The sequence below is a fragment of the Somniosus microcephalus genome, chromosome 4, assembly GCF_052327205.1.
Source record: "Somniosus microcephalus isolate GS21.2 chromosome 4, FLI_Smic_1.0, whole genome shotgun sequence".
NCBI lineage: Eukaryota > Metazoa > Chordata > Chondrichthyes > Squaliformes > Somniosidae > Somniosus > Somniosus microcephalus.
This window is the reverse complement of record NC_140990.1, coordinates 333,364,591-333,378,507: the sequence shown is the minus strand read 5'-3', so window position 1 is coordinate 333,378,507 and position 13,917 is coordinate 333,364,591. Positions and strand designations below refer to the sequence as shown.

The 13,917-nt window shown below is 51.6% G+C and overlaps 1 protein-coding gene across 1 annotated transcript in view; it reads right to left on the bottom strand.

The window, feature by feature from the left end:
• Positions 1-11,012, bottom strand: part of tmem177 (transmembrane protein 177) — a 36,220-nt gene extending 25,208 nt beyond the window's left edge. Inside the window, exon 1 of the mRNA XM_085986869.1 lies at positions 10,819-11,012. The gene's annotated coding sequence lies outside the window, so the exon portion shown is untranslated. The remainder of the gene's footprint in view (positions 1-10,818) is intronic.
• Positions 11,013-13,917: the final 2,905 nt, after the last annotated feature.

The window sequence follows — 13,917 nt, the reverse complement described above, 5'->3', positions numbered from 1 at the left end:
ATACGGAGCTCTGCTTTCCGAGTAAAGCTTTGCAAGGGGTCGATATAACTTGGCACGGTCCACTGGCACTTCTGCACAAATGCTGCCAAACTAGTACCAACTGTATAATTGTACTATAATGGGGCAATTATATTATCACGTTTGCATCAATGTGAAGTGACTTCTGATACTGTCAGTTCTTTGCCGAGTGTATGAAGCCATCTCAATGGATGGTCCGACACACTTGAATGAAACTATAGCCCAGTGAGAAGCCAAGATAGAAAGTTGTCAAGATGGTTTCACAGCTCTATACCAACATTAAAATGTAACTGAGGGCTAGGGGAAGGGAACGGGGTCTGCCAGCTCGACATCGCGTACACTGAATTGATTGGAAACTTATCTGTAGAATAACCAATCCTAGACATTGAACTGTGTAGACTGACCAGCCCACAAGGGTGCAGCCAGGATGCATTTAAACTGTGCAGTGAGCCGAGAATGCATTGCATTCAAGTCTGCGGTGCAGTTGGAGAGCCAACTTACACTGCGTCTTCTAAACTCATCCTCACTTTTCTAAAGACGGTTTTCACGCCCCATGATGTTACAAGACTGCCTTTTAAAAAATGTATTCATTCATGGGATGTGGGTGTCGCTGGCAAGGCCAGCATTTATTGCCCATCCCTAATTGCCCTCGAGAAGGTGGTGGGGAGCCGCCTTCTTGAACCGCTGCAGTCCGTGTGGTGAAGGTACTCCCACAGTGCTGTTAGGGAGGGAGTTCCAGGATTTTGACCCAGCGACGATGAAGGATCGGTGATATACTTCTAAGTCAAGATGGTGTGTGACTTGGAGGTGGTGGTGCTCCCATGCCTACGATTGGAAAGAGGTTTTTGGAACCTGGAACATTGACAACCAAGTTTACACTGTGGTTACAGATCTCCAGTCGGGTTTGAAACCACCCCTCCCACATTGCTGCTGTGGGTTTCACTTCCCAGATCCAAGGACAATTCGGAGTTAGATTGCTACCCTGTGTTTATACTTCCAAATTTGCAGTGATGCTAAAATTGCTGCGTAAATGCAACCTTAAACTGCAGCTTTTTTGAGAGTGCAGAGCACTTTCGGATCTGCATCAACACAAAAAAATCACACGTTTATAACTTGGGTCCTGATCTGACAGCTCAGCACAGTAACAACGACGACGTGTATTTATATAGCGCCTTTAACATAATAAAACATCTCAAGGCGCTTCCCAGGAGTATTTTAAAACAAAAAATTTGACACCGATCCACATAAGGATAAATTAGGGCAGGTGACCAAAAGCTTGGTCAAAGAGGTAGGTTTTAAGGAGCATCTTAAAGGAGGAGAGAGAGGTGGAGAGGTTTAGGGAGGGAATTCCAGAGCTTAGGGCCTAGGCAACAGAAGGCACGGCCACCAATGGTTGAGCGATTATAATCAGGGATGCTCAAGAGGGCAGAATTAGAAGAGTGCAGATATCTCCGGGGGGGGGGGGGGGGGGGGTTTGTGGGGCTGAAGGAGATTACAGAGATAGGAAGGGGCGAGGCCATGGAGGGACTTGAAAACAAGGATGAGAATTTTGAAATCGAGACGTTGCTTAACTGGGAGCCAATGTAGGTCAGCGAGCACAGGGGAGATGGGCGAACGAGACGTGGTGCGAGTTAGGACACGGGCAGCCGAGTTTGGACACGGGCAGCTGACTTTGGATGACCTCAAGTTTACGTAGGGTGGAATGTGGGAGGCCAGCCAGGAGTGCGTTGGAATAGTCAAGTGTAGAGGTAACAAAGGCATGGGTGAGGGTTTCAGCAGCGGATGAGCTGAGGCAAAGGCGGAGACTTTATGGAGGTGGAAGTAGGCGGTCTTTGTTATGCCGCGGATATGTGGTCGGAAGCTCATTTCAGGGTCAAATATGACACCAAGGTTGCAAACAGTGTGGTTCAGCCTCAGACAGATGTTCGGGTGAGGGATGGAGTCAGTGGCTGGGGAACGGAGTTTGTGGCGGGGACCGGAAACAATGGTTTTGGTTTTCGCAATATTTAATTGGAGAAAATAAGGCCAAGATATGCAAGAACCCTTCCAAGAGGTGGACCTGGGAGGAGCGGCGAGGGCGATATAAAGAGAGCCCGAGGCGCAGGTAGGTGCCACAGCAGCAGCGGCAGTGCGGACCTGGGAGGACCGGCGAGGCGGCGGTACCATCTCAGCACCGGCATAATTTTTAAAGAGTGACTTCAGAAGTCAAAAGTGACGTCGGCACAAGCGGAGGGAGCTGATTGAGGCCAGTGTCGGGATCGGAGAGAGCGGCGATTCAAGGCTTACCAATCTCAGACTGGCGGCGGCGTTCCGGAGCCATGCCACGATTCAAAAAGCGACGCGGGCAAGAGGAAGCAGAGGATTGGTGAGTGCTGCCAGGTGAGTATTTATACTACTCTATAGTTTGACAGTTAAGATTAATAGTTTATAAAATTTAGAAGGTCCTAATTTATGTGGTTATAGTTTGTGTATCGGGGAGTGCTAGTAACCAAGTGCCCTTGGGAATATAATTTAATTGTAGTGTAATTAGTGGTATTGATTTGATTTAAATTAATTTAAATGAATTAAAGGGTAAGTCATGGCAGGACAGCTCGGCCCTGTGGCATGCTCCTCCTGCGCGATGTGGGAAATCAGGGACACTTCCTGTGTCCCTGACGACCATGTGTGCGGAAAGTGTATCAGCTGCAGCTATTGACAGACCGCATTGCGGTGCTGGAGCTGCGAATGGATACATACTGGAGCACTCGCGATGCTGAGGACATCGTGGATAGCACGTTTAGGTAGTTTGTCACACAGCAGGTAAAGGCGGGAAAGGCAGGAAGGGAATGGGTGACCACCAGGCAGAGTAGTAGGTGCAGGCAGGTAGTGCAGGGGTCCCCTGTGGCCATCCCCCTCTCAAACAGATATACCAATTTGGATATTGTTGAGGGAGATGGCTTATCGGGGGAAGGCAGCAGCAGCTAACTTCCTGGCACCATGGGAGGTTCTGCTGCACAGGTCGGGAGGAAAAAGAGCAGGAGAGCTATAGTGATAGGGGATTCTTTTGTAAGGGGAATAGATAGGCGTTTCTGCGGTGCAAACGAGACTCCAGGATGGTATATTGCCTCCTTGGTGCAAGGGTAAAGGATGTCTCGGAGCGGCTGCTGGGCATTCTGGAGGGGGAGGGTGAGCAGCCAGTTGTCGTGGTGCATATAGGTACCAACGATATAGGTAAAAACTGTGATGAGGTCCTAAAAGCTGAATATAGGGAGTTAGGAGGTAAATTAAAAAATAGGACCTCAAAGGTAGTAATCTCAGGATTGCTACCAGTGCCACGTGCTAGTCAGAGTAGAAATAAAAGGGTATTTCAGATGAATATGTGGCTAGAGGAATGGTGCAAGGGGGAGGGATTCAAATTCCTGGGACATTGGAACCGGTTCTGGGGGTGGTGGGACCAGTACAAACTGGACGGTTTGCACCTGGGCGGGACCGGGACCGATATCCTAGGGGGAGTGTTTGCTCGTGCTGTGGGGGAGGGTTGAAACTAAAATGGCAGGGGGTTGGGAACCTGTGCAGGGAGACAGAGGAAAGGGAAGCAAGGATAGAAGCAAAAGACAGGAAGGAGAAAAGCAAAAGTGGTAGTCAGAGAAATCAAGGGTTTAAATCAAACATGGCCACAGTAAATAATAATTGTAAAAGGTCTAATTGTAAAAGGCTTTGTGTCTTAATGCGAGGAGCATTTGTAATAAGGTGGATGAATTAGCTGCGCAAATAGATGGAAACGGATATGATATAATTGGGATTACGGAGACATGGCTCCAGGGTGACCAAGGCTGGGAATTCAACATCCAGGGGTATTCAATATTCAGGAAAGACAGGCAAAAAGGAAAAGGAGGTGGGGTAGCATTGCTGGTTAAAGAGGAGATTAACAATAGTAAGGAAGGATATTAGCTCTGATGATGTGGAATCTGTATGGGTAGAGCTGAGAAATACCAAGGGGCAGAAAACGTTAGTGGGAGTTGTATACAGACCCCCAAACAGTAATGCTGAGGTTGGGGATGGCATTAAACGGAAAATTAGAGGCGCATGCAATAAAGGCACAGCAGTTATCATGAGTGACTTTAATCGACATATAGATTGGGCTAACCAAATTAGTAACAATACTGTGGAGGAGGAATTCCTGGAGTGTATACGGGATGGTTTCCTGGACCAATATGTCGAGGAACCAACTAGAGATCAGGCCATCTTAGACTGGGTATTATGTAATGAGAAAGGATTAATTAGCAATCTTGTTGTGCGAGGCCCTTTGGGGCGGAGCGATCATAATATGATCGAATTCTTCATTAAGATGGAGAGTGAAGTATTTGACTGAGAGACTAGGGTCCTGAATTTAAATAAAGGAAACTACGATGGTATGAGGTGTGAGTTGGCTAGGATGGATTGGGGAACGTTACTTAAAGGGTTGATGGTGGATAGGCAATGGCAAACATTTAAAGATCGCATGGATGAACTACAGAATTTGTTCATCCCTGTTTGGCATAAAAATAAAACAAAGAAGGTGACTCAACCGTGGCTAACAAGGGAAATTAGGGATAGCATAAGATCCAAGGAGAGGACATATAAATTGGCCAGAAAAAGCAGCAAACCTGGGGATTGGGAGCAGTTTAGGATTCAGCAAAGGAAGATAAAGGGATTAATTAAGAGGGGGAAAATAGAGTATGAGAGTAAGCTTGCAGGGAACATAAAAACTGACTGTAAAAGCCTCTATAGATATGTGAAGAGAAAAAGATTGGTGAAGTCAAGCGTAGGTCCCTTGCAGTCAGAATCAGGGAAATTTATAATGGGGAACAAAGAAATGGCAGATCAATTAATACATGCGTTGGTTCTGTCTTCACAAAGGAGGACACAAATAACCTCCCAGAGATGTTGGGGAACATAGGGTCTAATGAGAGGGAGGAACTGAATGAAATCAGTATTTGTAGGGAAATGGGGTTAGGGAAATTGACAGGATTGAAGGCCGATAAATCCCCAGGGCCTGATAATCTACATCCTAGGGTGCTTAAGGAAGTGGCCCTAGAAATAGTACAGGAAAAGTTCTGATATCCGGCACCGACGGGTTGCCGATATATCAAAACTGCCGGACATGCAAAGTTAACGTTGAAGCATACGGAGATGAAAATCTCCGTATTTGACAACAAACACTGTTGCTCAGCAACAGCTTGTAAACACTCGGCCCGTACCTTGGCAGTGTCTCTGAAGCTGTTGCTAAGCTACAAAGACGCTTTCCAGAGCCTGCCTGTTAAAAGAATGCTAGGAGAAGAAAAAAAACCTAACCAAAACGGCTGCTGGTTTCTGCCGTTAGAGCGAGGTTTCCGGCCATACAACCTCCGGATAAACCAAAGTTTCCTGTACATGAATTGATGGTCATCTTCCAAAATTCTATAGACTCTGGAACAGTTCCCATGGATTGGAGGGTAGCTAATGTAACCCCACTATTCAAAAAAGGTGGTAGTGAGAAAACGGGGAATTATAGACCGGTAAGCCTGACATCGGTTGTGGGGAAAATGCTAGAGTTCATTATAAAAGATGTAATAGCAGAGCACTTGGAAAACAGTGACAGGATTGGACAAAGTCAACGTGGATTTACAAAAGGTAAATCGTACTTGACTAATCTACTGGAATTTTTTGAGGATATAACTGGTAGAATAGATAAGGGAGAACCAGTGGATGTGGTGCATTTGGACTTTCAGAAGGCTTTCGATAAGGTCCCGCATAAGAGATTAGTGTGTAAAGTTAAAGCACATGGGATTGGGGGTAAGGTACTGACTTGGATAGAGAACTGGTTGGCAGACAGGAAGCAAAGAGTTGGAATAAATGGGTCTTTTTCCGAGTGGCAGGCAGTGACTAGTGAGGTACCGCAGGGATCGGTGCTAGGACCCCAGCTATTCACAATATATATTAATGATCTAGATGAGGGAACTAGATGTAATATCTCCAAGTTTGCAGACGACACAAAGCTGGGTGGGCATGTGTGCTGTGAAGAGGATGCCGAGAAACTCCAGTATGATTTGGACAGGTTGGGTGATTGGGCAGATGCATGATAATGTGGATAAATGCGAGGTTATCCACTTTGGTGGCAAAAACAGGAAGGCAGATTATTATCTGAACGGCAATAGATTGGGAGAAGGGGAAGTGCAACAAGACCTGGGTGTCCTTGTGCACCAGTCGCTGAAGGTAAGCATGCAGGTGCAGCAGGCAGTTAAGAAGGCAAATGGTATGTTGGCCTTCATAGCGAGAAGATTCGAGTACAGGAGCAAGGATGTCTTGCTGCAGTTGTACAGTGCCTTGGTGAGACCACAGCTTGAGTATTGTGTGCAGTTTTGGTCGCCTTATCTGAAGAAGGATGTTCTTGCCATGGAGGGAGTGCAGCGAAGATTCACCAGACTGATACCTGGGATGGCAGGAATGATGTATGAGGAGAGATTGGGTCGATTGGGCTTATATTTGCTGGAGTTTAGAAGAATGAGAGGGGATCTCATTGAAACTTATAAAATTCTAACAGGACTAGATGCAGGAAGGATGTTCCCGATGGCGGGGGAGTCCAGAACCAGGGGTCACAGTCTAAGGATAAGGGGTAAGCCATTTAGGACAGAGATGAGGAGGAATTTCTTCACCCAGAGAGTGGTGAACCTGTGGAATTCTCTACCACAAAAGGCAGTTGAGGCCAATTCATTAAATATATTCAAGAAGGAGTTAGATATATTTCTTAAGGCTAAAGGGATCAATGGATATGGGGAGAAGGCAGGGACAGGGTAATGTATTTGGATGATCAGCCATGATCTCATTAAATGGCGGAGCAGGTTCGAGGGGCCGAATGGCCTACTCCTGCTCCTATCTTCTATGTTTCTATGTGATCTCACACCACTTTGATTTGGAACATCAGGAATAGGGGAATAAGTCATTCAGCGCCTCGAGCCTGTTCCACCATTCAGTTAGATCATGGCTGATCTGCACCTCAACTCCATTTACCCACCTTTGCTCGTTATCCCTTGAAACCCTTGCCTAACAAAAATCTACCAATCTCAGACTTCAATTGTCCCAGCATCCACAACCATCTGGGAGAGGGAGTTCTAGATTTCTACTACCCCTTGTGTGCTGAAAAATAAAACTTCTTAATTTCACTCCTAAATTGCCTCACTCTAATTTTAAGGTTATGTCCCTTGGTTCTTGATTCCTCCACCAGAAGAAATAGTTTCAAACTGAAAATGCTGGAGATACTCAGCAGGTCAGGCAGCATCCATTTCTGACGAAAGGTCATCGACCTGAAACGTTAACTCAGTTCCTCTCTCCACAGATGCTGCCTGACCTGCTGAGTATCTGCAGCATTTTCTGTTTTTATTTCAGATTTCCAGCTTTTGCAGTATTTTGCTTTTGTAGAGGAGATAGCTTTTCCATTTCTACCCTATCAAATCCTTTTTACATCTGAAACGCCTCGATCAGATCACCCCTCAAACTACTAACCTCAAGGGGATACAAATCTAGTCTCTGCAACCTGTGCTCATAAATTAACCCGCTAAGCCGCAGCGTCGCCATCAGCTGTGGCTCAGTGGGCAGCACCCTCACCTCTGAGTCAGAAGGTTGTGGGTTCAAGTCCCACTCCAGCGACTTGAGCACAGTAATCTAGGCCGACACTCCCAGTGCAGTGCTGAGGGAGTGCTGCACTGTCGGAGCTACTGTCTTTCGGATGAGACATTAACCCGAGGCCCCGTCTGCTCTCTTGGGTGGACGTAAAAGATCCCATGGCACTAGAAAGAAAGACTTGCATTTATATGGCGCCTTTCACGACCATCGGACGCCCCACATTGCTTTACAGCCAATGAAGTACTTTTGAAGTGGTCACACTATTTTGAAGAGGAGCAGAGAAGTTATCCCCGGTGTCCTGGCCAATATTTATCTCTCTTCAACATCACTAAAACATATTATCTGGTCATTGTCACATTGCTGTTTGTGGGAGATGGCTGTGCGCAAATTGGCTGCAGCGTTTCCGACATTACAACTTCAAAAAAAAAGGTACTTCATTGGCTGTAAAGCACTTTGGGACGTGAAAGGCGCTGTATAAATGCAGGTCTTTCCTCCTTTTCCTCTGGTAAATCTGCAGCATGCACCGGCCCCAGTTCAAAGCCGCATTGCAAAAGTGTGGGGGGAGCTTGTGGGGTTGAAATGATCTCCTGGGAAACATGCATCATTTTTGAATGAAGCAGCAGCAGCGGGTGCGGTAGGGCTGTGGCCAGAGCTCCAGGGTCCCCGCGGCCGGGGCTCGTGCTCCAGGGTCCCCGGGGCCAGGGCTCGTGCTCCAGGGTCCCCGGGGCCAGGGCTCGTGCTCCAGGGTCCCCGGGCTCGTGCTCCAGGGTCCCCGGGGCCAGGGCTTGTGCTCCAGGGCCGGCGCTGCAGGGTCCCCGGGGCCAGGGCTTGTGCTCCAGGGTCCCCGGGCTCGTGCTCCAGGGTCCCCGGGGCCAGGGCTTGTGCTCCAGGGTCCCCGGGGCCAGGGCTTGTGCTCCAGGGTCCCCGGGGCTCGTGCTCCAGGGTCCCCGGGGCCAGGGCTTGTGCTCCAGGGTCCCCGGGCTCGTGCTCCAGGGTTCCCGGGGCCGGCGCTCCAGGGTCCCCTGGGCCAGGGCTTGTGCTCCAGGGTCCCCGGGCTCGTGCTCCAGGGTCCCCGGGGCCGGCGCTCCAGGGTCCCCTGGGCCGGCGCGCCAGGGTCCCCGGGCTCATGCTCCAGGGTCCCCGGGGCTCGTGCTCCAGGGTTCCCGGGGCTCGTGCTCCAGGGTCCCCGGGGCCAGCGCTCCAGGGTCCCCGGGGCTCGTGCTCCAGGGCCAGAGCTCCAGGGTCCCCGGGGCCGGCGCTCCAGGGTCCCCTGGGCCGGCGCGCCAGGGTCCCCGGGCTCGTGCTCCAGGGTCCCCGGGGCTCGTGCTCCAGGGCCAGAGCTCCAGGGTCCCCGGGGCCGGCGCTCCAGGGTCCCCTGGGCCGGCGCGCCAGGGTCCCCGGGCTCGTGCTCCAGGGTCCCCGGGGCTCGTGCTCCAGGGTTCCCGGGGCTCGTGCTCCAGGGTTCCCTGGGCTCGTGCTCCAGGGTCCCCGGGGCCAGCGCTCCAGGGTCCCCGGGGCTCGTGCTCCAGGGTTCCCGGGGCTCGTGCTCCAGGGTCCCCGGGGCCAGCGCTCCAGGGTCCCCGGGGCTCGTGCTCCAGGGCCAGAGCTCCAGGGGCCGGCGCTCCAGGGTCCCCTGGGCCGGCGCGCCAGGGTCCCCGGGCTCGTGCTCCAGGGTCCCCGGGGCTCGTGCTCCAGGGTTCCCGGGGCTCGTGCTCCAGGGTCCCCGGGGCCAGCGCTCCAGGGTCCCCGGGGCTCGTGCTCCAGGGCCAGAGCTCCAGGGTCCCCGGGGCCGGCGCTCCAGGGTCCCCGGGGCCAGGGCTCGTGCTCCAGGGTCCCCGGGGCCAGGGCTCGTGCTCCAGGGTCCCCGGGGCCAGGGCTCGTGCTCCAGGTTCCCCGGGGCCGGCGCTCCAGGGTCCCCGGGGCCGGCGCTCCAGGGTCCCCGGGGACAGGGCTCGTGCTCCAGGGTCCCCGGGGCCAGGGCTCGTGCTCCAGAGTCCCCGGGGCCAGGGCTCGTGCCCCAGGGTCCCCGGGGCCAGGGCTCGTGCCCCAGGGTCCCCGGGCTCGTGCTCCAGGGTCCCCGGGGCCAGGGCTCGTGCTCCAGGGTCCCCGGGGCCAGGGCTCGTGCTCCAGGGTCCCCGGGCTCGTGCCCCAGGGTCCCCGGGCTCGTGCTCCAGGGTCCCCGGGGCCAGGGCTCGTGCTCCAGGGTCCCCGGGGCCAGGGCTCGTGCTCCAGGGTCCCCGGGCTCGTGCCCCAGGGTCCCCGGGCTCGTGCTCCAGGGTCCCCGGGGCCAGGGCTCGTGCTCCAGGGTCCCCGGGGCCAGGGCTCGTGCTCCAGGGTCCCCGGGGCCAGGGCTCGTGCAACGGTAGCATAGTGGTTATGTTACTGGACTAGCAATCTAGATGCCTGGACTAATAATCTGGAGACGCGAGTCGAAATCCCATGACGGCAGCTGGGGAATTTAAATTCAGTTAATTCATAGAATCATAGAATGGTTACAGCACGAAAGGAGGCCATTCGGCCCGTCAAGCCCTCGCTGGCTCCTTGCTCTGAAATAAAAAGCTACTATCAGCAATTTTAACCATGAACTACTGGATTGTCGTAAAAACCCATCTGGTTCACTAATGTCCTTTAGGGAAGGAAATCTGCCGTCCTTACCCGGTCTGGCCTATATGTGACTCCAGACCCACAGCAATGTGGTTGACTCGTAACTGCCCTCTGAAATGGCCAAGCAAGCCACTCAGTTGTAACAAACCGGTACTAAAATAAATAAGAATAAAACCGGACGGACCACCCGGCATCGGCATCGGCACCGGCTGCGGACACGGCACCCGAACAGCACTGTGGGAGTACCCGTCGCTCGGACTGCAGCGGCTCAAGGCGGCGGCTCACCACCACCTTCTCAAGGGCAATTAGGGATGGGCAATAAATGCTGGCCTTGCCAGCGGTATCAACATCTCAGGGAACCATTAAATATGAAAGATCGGGGAGCCCAGTGAGCAGCTGCAGCCCTTCCAGCCGCCTCACTCTCTCTCTCTCTCTCTCTCCTCCCTCCCCTCGGTCCAGAGACTGAGGCTGGCCGAGCTCCCGGCCCAAAGCTGGGAGTTTTCATATTTGATAGTTGCCGGGAACGGATACTTGTCGCCTCACTCACGTCGCCCCTTCCACCCAAGCGCCTTTTACCTCCACCTCCGGCCTCACGGGAAACCGCCGCTTTCCGCCGAGTCCGCAGAAGCCGTGACGCGCTGCTGGAAAACGCCGCACAACCGGATTCCGATCACCTGATCTTCAGGCAGGCTGGAGCCACAGGCGCCGCCATCTTTGTAAGGTAGAGTGCGAGGAGTTGGGGGAGGGTGGGTCAATGAGCAGCCATCGTTGTAAGGTGCAGTCATCTTTGTACGGTAGAGTCGGCAGGCAGCCATCTTTGTATGGTAGAGTACATGGACTAGGAGGCGGTAAATAAGCAGCCATCTTTGTAAGGGAGAGTCACCGGGAAGCCATCTTTGTACGGTAGAGTGCAAGGAGAGGGAGGTGTCAATGAGCAGCCATCTTTGTACGGTGGAGTCACTGAGCAGCCATCTTTGTACGGTAGAGTCACTGAGCAGCCATCTTTGTAAGGTAGAATGCAAGGTGTCGGAGGAGTTAGTAATTAGCCATAGTAAAATGTGTTTTCAGAGTTAATTTTATTAATAACCACCCACATTGCTATCGCCTGCTGACCTGGTGAATGTCAAGTTGTAATGTATTGTCACATGGTTTGTCACATGGTTTAGTATGAACATGCTCAGTTTCCTCTGGCCCAGTGAAGAAAGCACCTTGACTAGCAGATCATCATGGCTCTGTCCTTCATTTGTTCTACCCACACATATTACATTTTTGGCAATGAGAATGGGATCACAAAGCCATTTTTAGGGATCGTGGAAGGACACAGTGTTCAACCTTCACTTAAAAAGTATTTAATTAGCTGTAAAGTGTTTTGAAACAAGAAAGTCTTGCATTTACATAGTCATAGAGTCATAATGGCACAGAAGGAGGCCATTCAGCCCATCGAGGCCATGCCGGCTCTCTGTCGAGCAATCCAGTCAGTCCCATTCCCCCGCTCTATCCCCGTAGCCCTGCAAGTTTATTTCCCTCAAGTGCCTATCCAGTCTCACCTTGAAAACATTGAGTGTATTCACTTCCACCACTTCCGTCAGCAGCGAGTTCCAGGTCCTCACCACTCGCTGCATAAAAAAGTTTTTCCTCACATCCCCCCTGTATCTCTTGCCCAAAACCTTAAATCTGTGTCCCCTAGTCCTTGTTCCATGAACTAGTGGGAACAGCCTTTCCCCGTCTAGCCTATCCAAACCCGTCATAATCTTGTACACCTCTATCAAATCACCCCTCAACCTCCTTTGCTCTAATGAAAACAAATCCAGCTTCTCCAACCTGTCCTTGCAGCTAAGATCCCCCATCCCCGGAACCATTCTGGTAAATCTCCTCTGCACCCTCTCAAGGGCCTTCACATCCTTCCTAAAGTGTGGTGACCAGAACTGGATGAAATTCTCCAGTTGTGCCCTAACCAGCGCTTCATAAAGGGTCAGCATAACTTCTCTACTTTTGTACTCAATACCTCTATTTATGAAATCCAAGATCGCATATGCTTTGTTAACCACTCTCTCAATATGTCCTGCCACCTTCAGGGACCTATGCACATTAACTCCCAGGTCCCTCTGTCCCTGCACACTCTTTAAAACTGTGCCATTAAGTGTATATTGCCTCTCCCTGTTCCTTCTGCCAAAATGCATCACCTCACACTTCTCTGTATTAAATTCCATCTGCCACTTGTCTGCCCATTCTGCTAGCCTTTCTATGTCCTGTTGCAGTCGATTGGTATCGTCCTCACTGTTTGCAACACCCCCGAGTTTGGTGTCATCGGCAAATTTAGAAATTCTACTTTTTATTCCAATAACCAGGTCATTTATATATATCAAAAAAAGCAGTGGCCCTAGCACTGACCCTTGGGGAACATGTACAGCAGGCACCTCAAAGCACTGGAGAGGTACCACCAACACTGCCTCCGCAAGATCCTGCAGATCCATTGGCAGGATAGGCGCATCAATGTCAGTGTTCTCGCTCAGGCCAACATCCCCAGCATCGAAGCTTTGACCATGCTCGATCAGCTCCGATGGACGGGTCACATGCCCGATACGAGACTCCCAAAACAAGCGCTTTACTCGGAGCTCCGACACGGCAAGAGAGCCCCAGATGGGCAGAGGAAACGCTTCAGGGACACCCTCAAAGCCTCCTTGAAAAAGTGTAACATCCCCACTGCTGTGTATGTACCTTTAAGGGAATAACTGGTCTTAGACTGCAGTACCGGCAGTGACCACCCCTGTATAAAAGGCCCTAGCAGGCTTCTGTATTTTCAGTCTGACGCTGCCTCCTGTTCAGTAAAGTACCTGTTAAACTGTTCTCCCGAAGTCTGTGTATTATTGAGGCGCGGACTTTACAGTGGCGACGAATAAGTTCGAACTCACCTGCAGTGTGGCATCATCTCACAGGGATCTCGCCTGAAAGGAAGGTCCTGGAAGTTCGTAGTCTGAGCAACGGGCGTCGACCGAGGGCAACTGCCCAAGGAATCCATCGGTGTTTGGTGAATTGCGGGAGAGACTGTGGTTCCAGCGAATCGTGCTGGTAGAAGGTAGTGCGCTGACCCTTCCGGACTGCGGCGGGCTCAAGCTCGATCGAGCGGCTCTACAAAACGGGTCGCGCAGCGTCGCCAGGAAAAGAAAACAAGAGAGAGAGGGTGGAGCGCACAGGGCGCGGTCGGTGCTCAAGAACAGGACAGCGGAGAGAAACTAAACGGGGGGGAAGGAAAGCGAGACGCGCCGAAGCTGCGGGTTGCCGCCATTACCCCGTAGAATGCTAGGAGCAGCGTGGCAGTAAGGGGAAGAAGCAAAAGTGCGGGAGGCGCCATTTTATTCCGTTGGGGAGGAAGCAAAAGCGCGGGAGGCGCCATTTTATTCCATTGGGGAAGAAGCAAAAGCGCGGGAGGCGCCATTTTAAATCGCCCAAGATGCCGAAAAGTGGCAGTATCACTGCTTTCGACAACGAGGTAGAAGACTGGACCACGTATGTGGAAAGAATTGAAGTGTACTGCAAGGCAAATGAGGTGGCCGATGGAAAGAGGGCGTCGGTATTATTAAATCTGATGGGTGCGAGTACGTACGGCCTATTGCGGAATTTAATTACCCCAGCTAAACCAATGGAGAAAAGTTTTGAGGAGATTGTTCATATCTT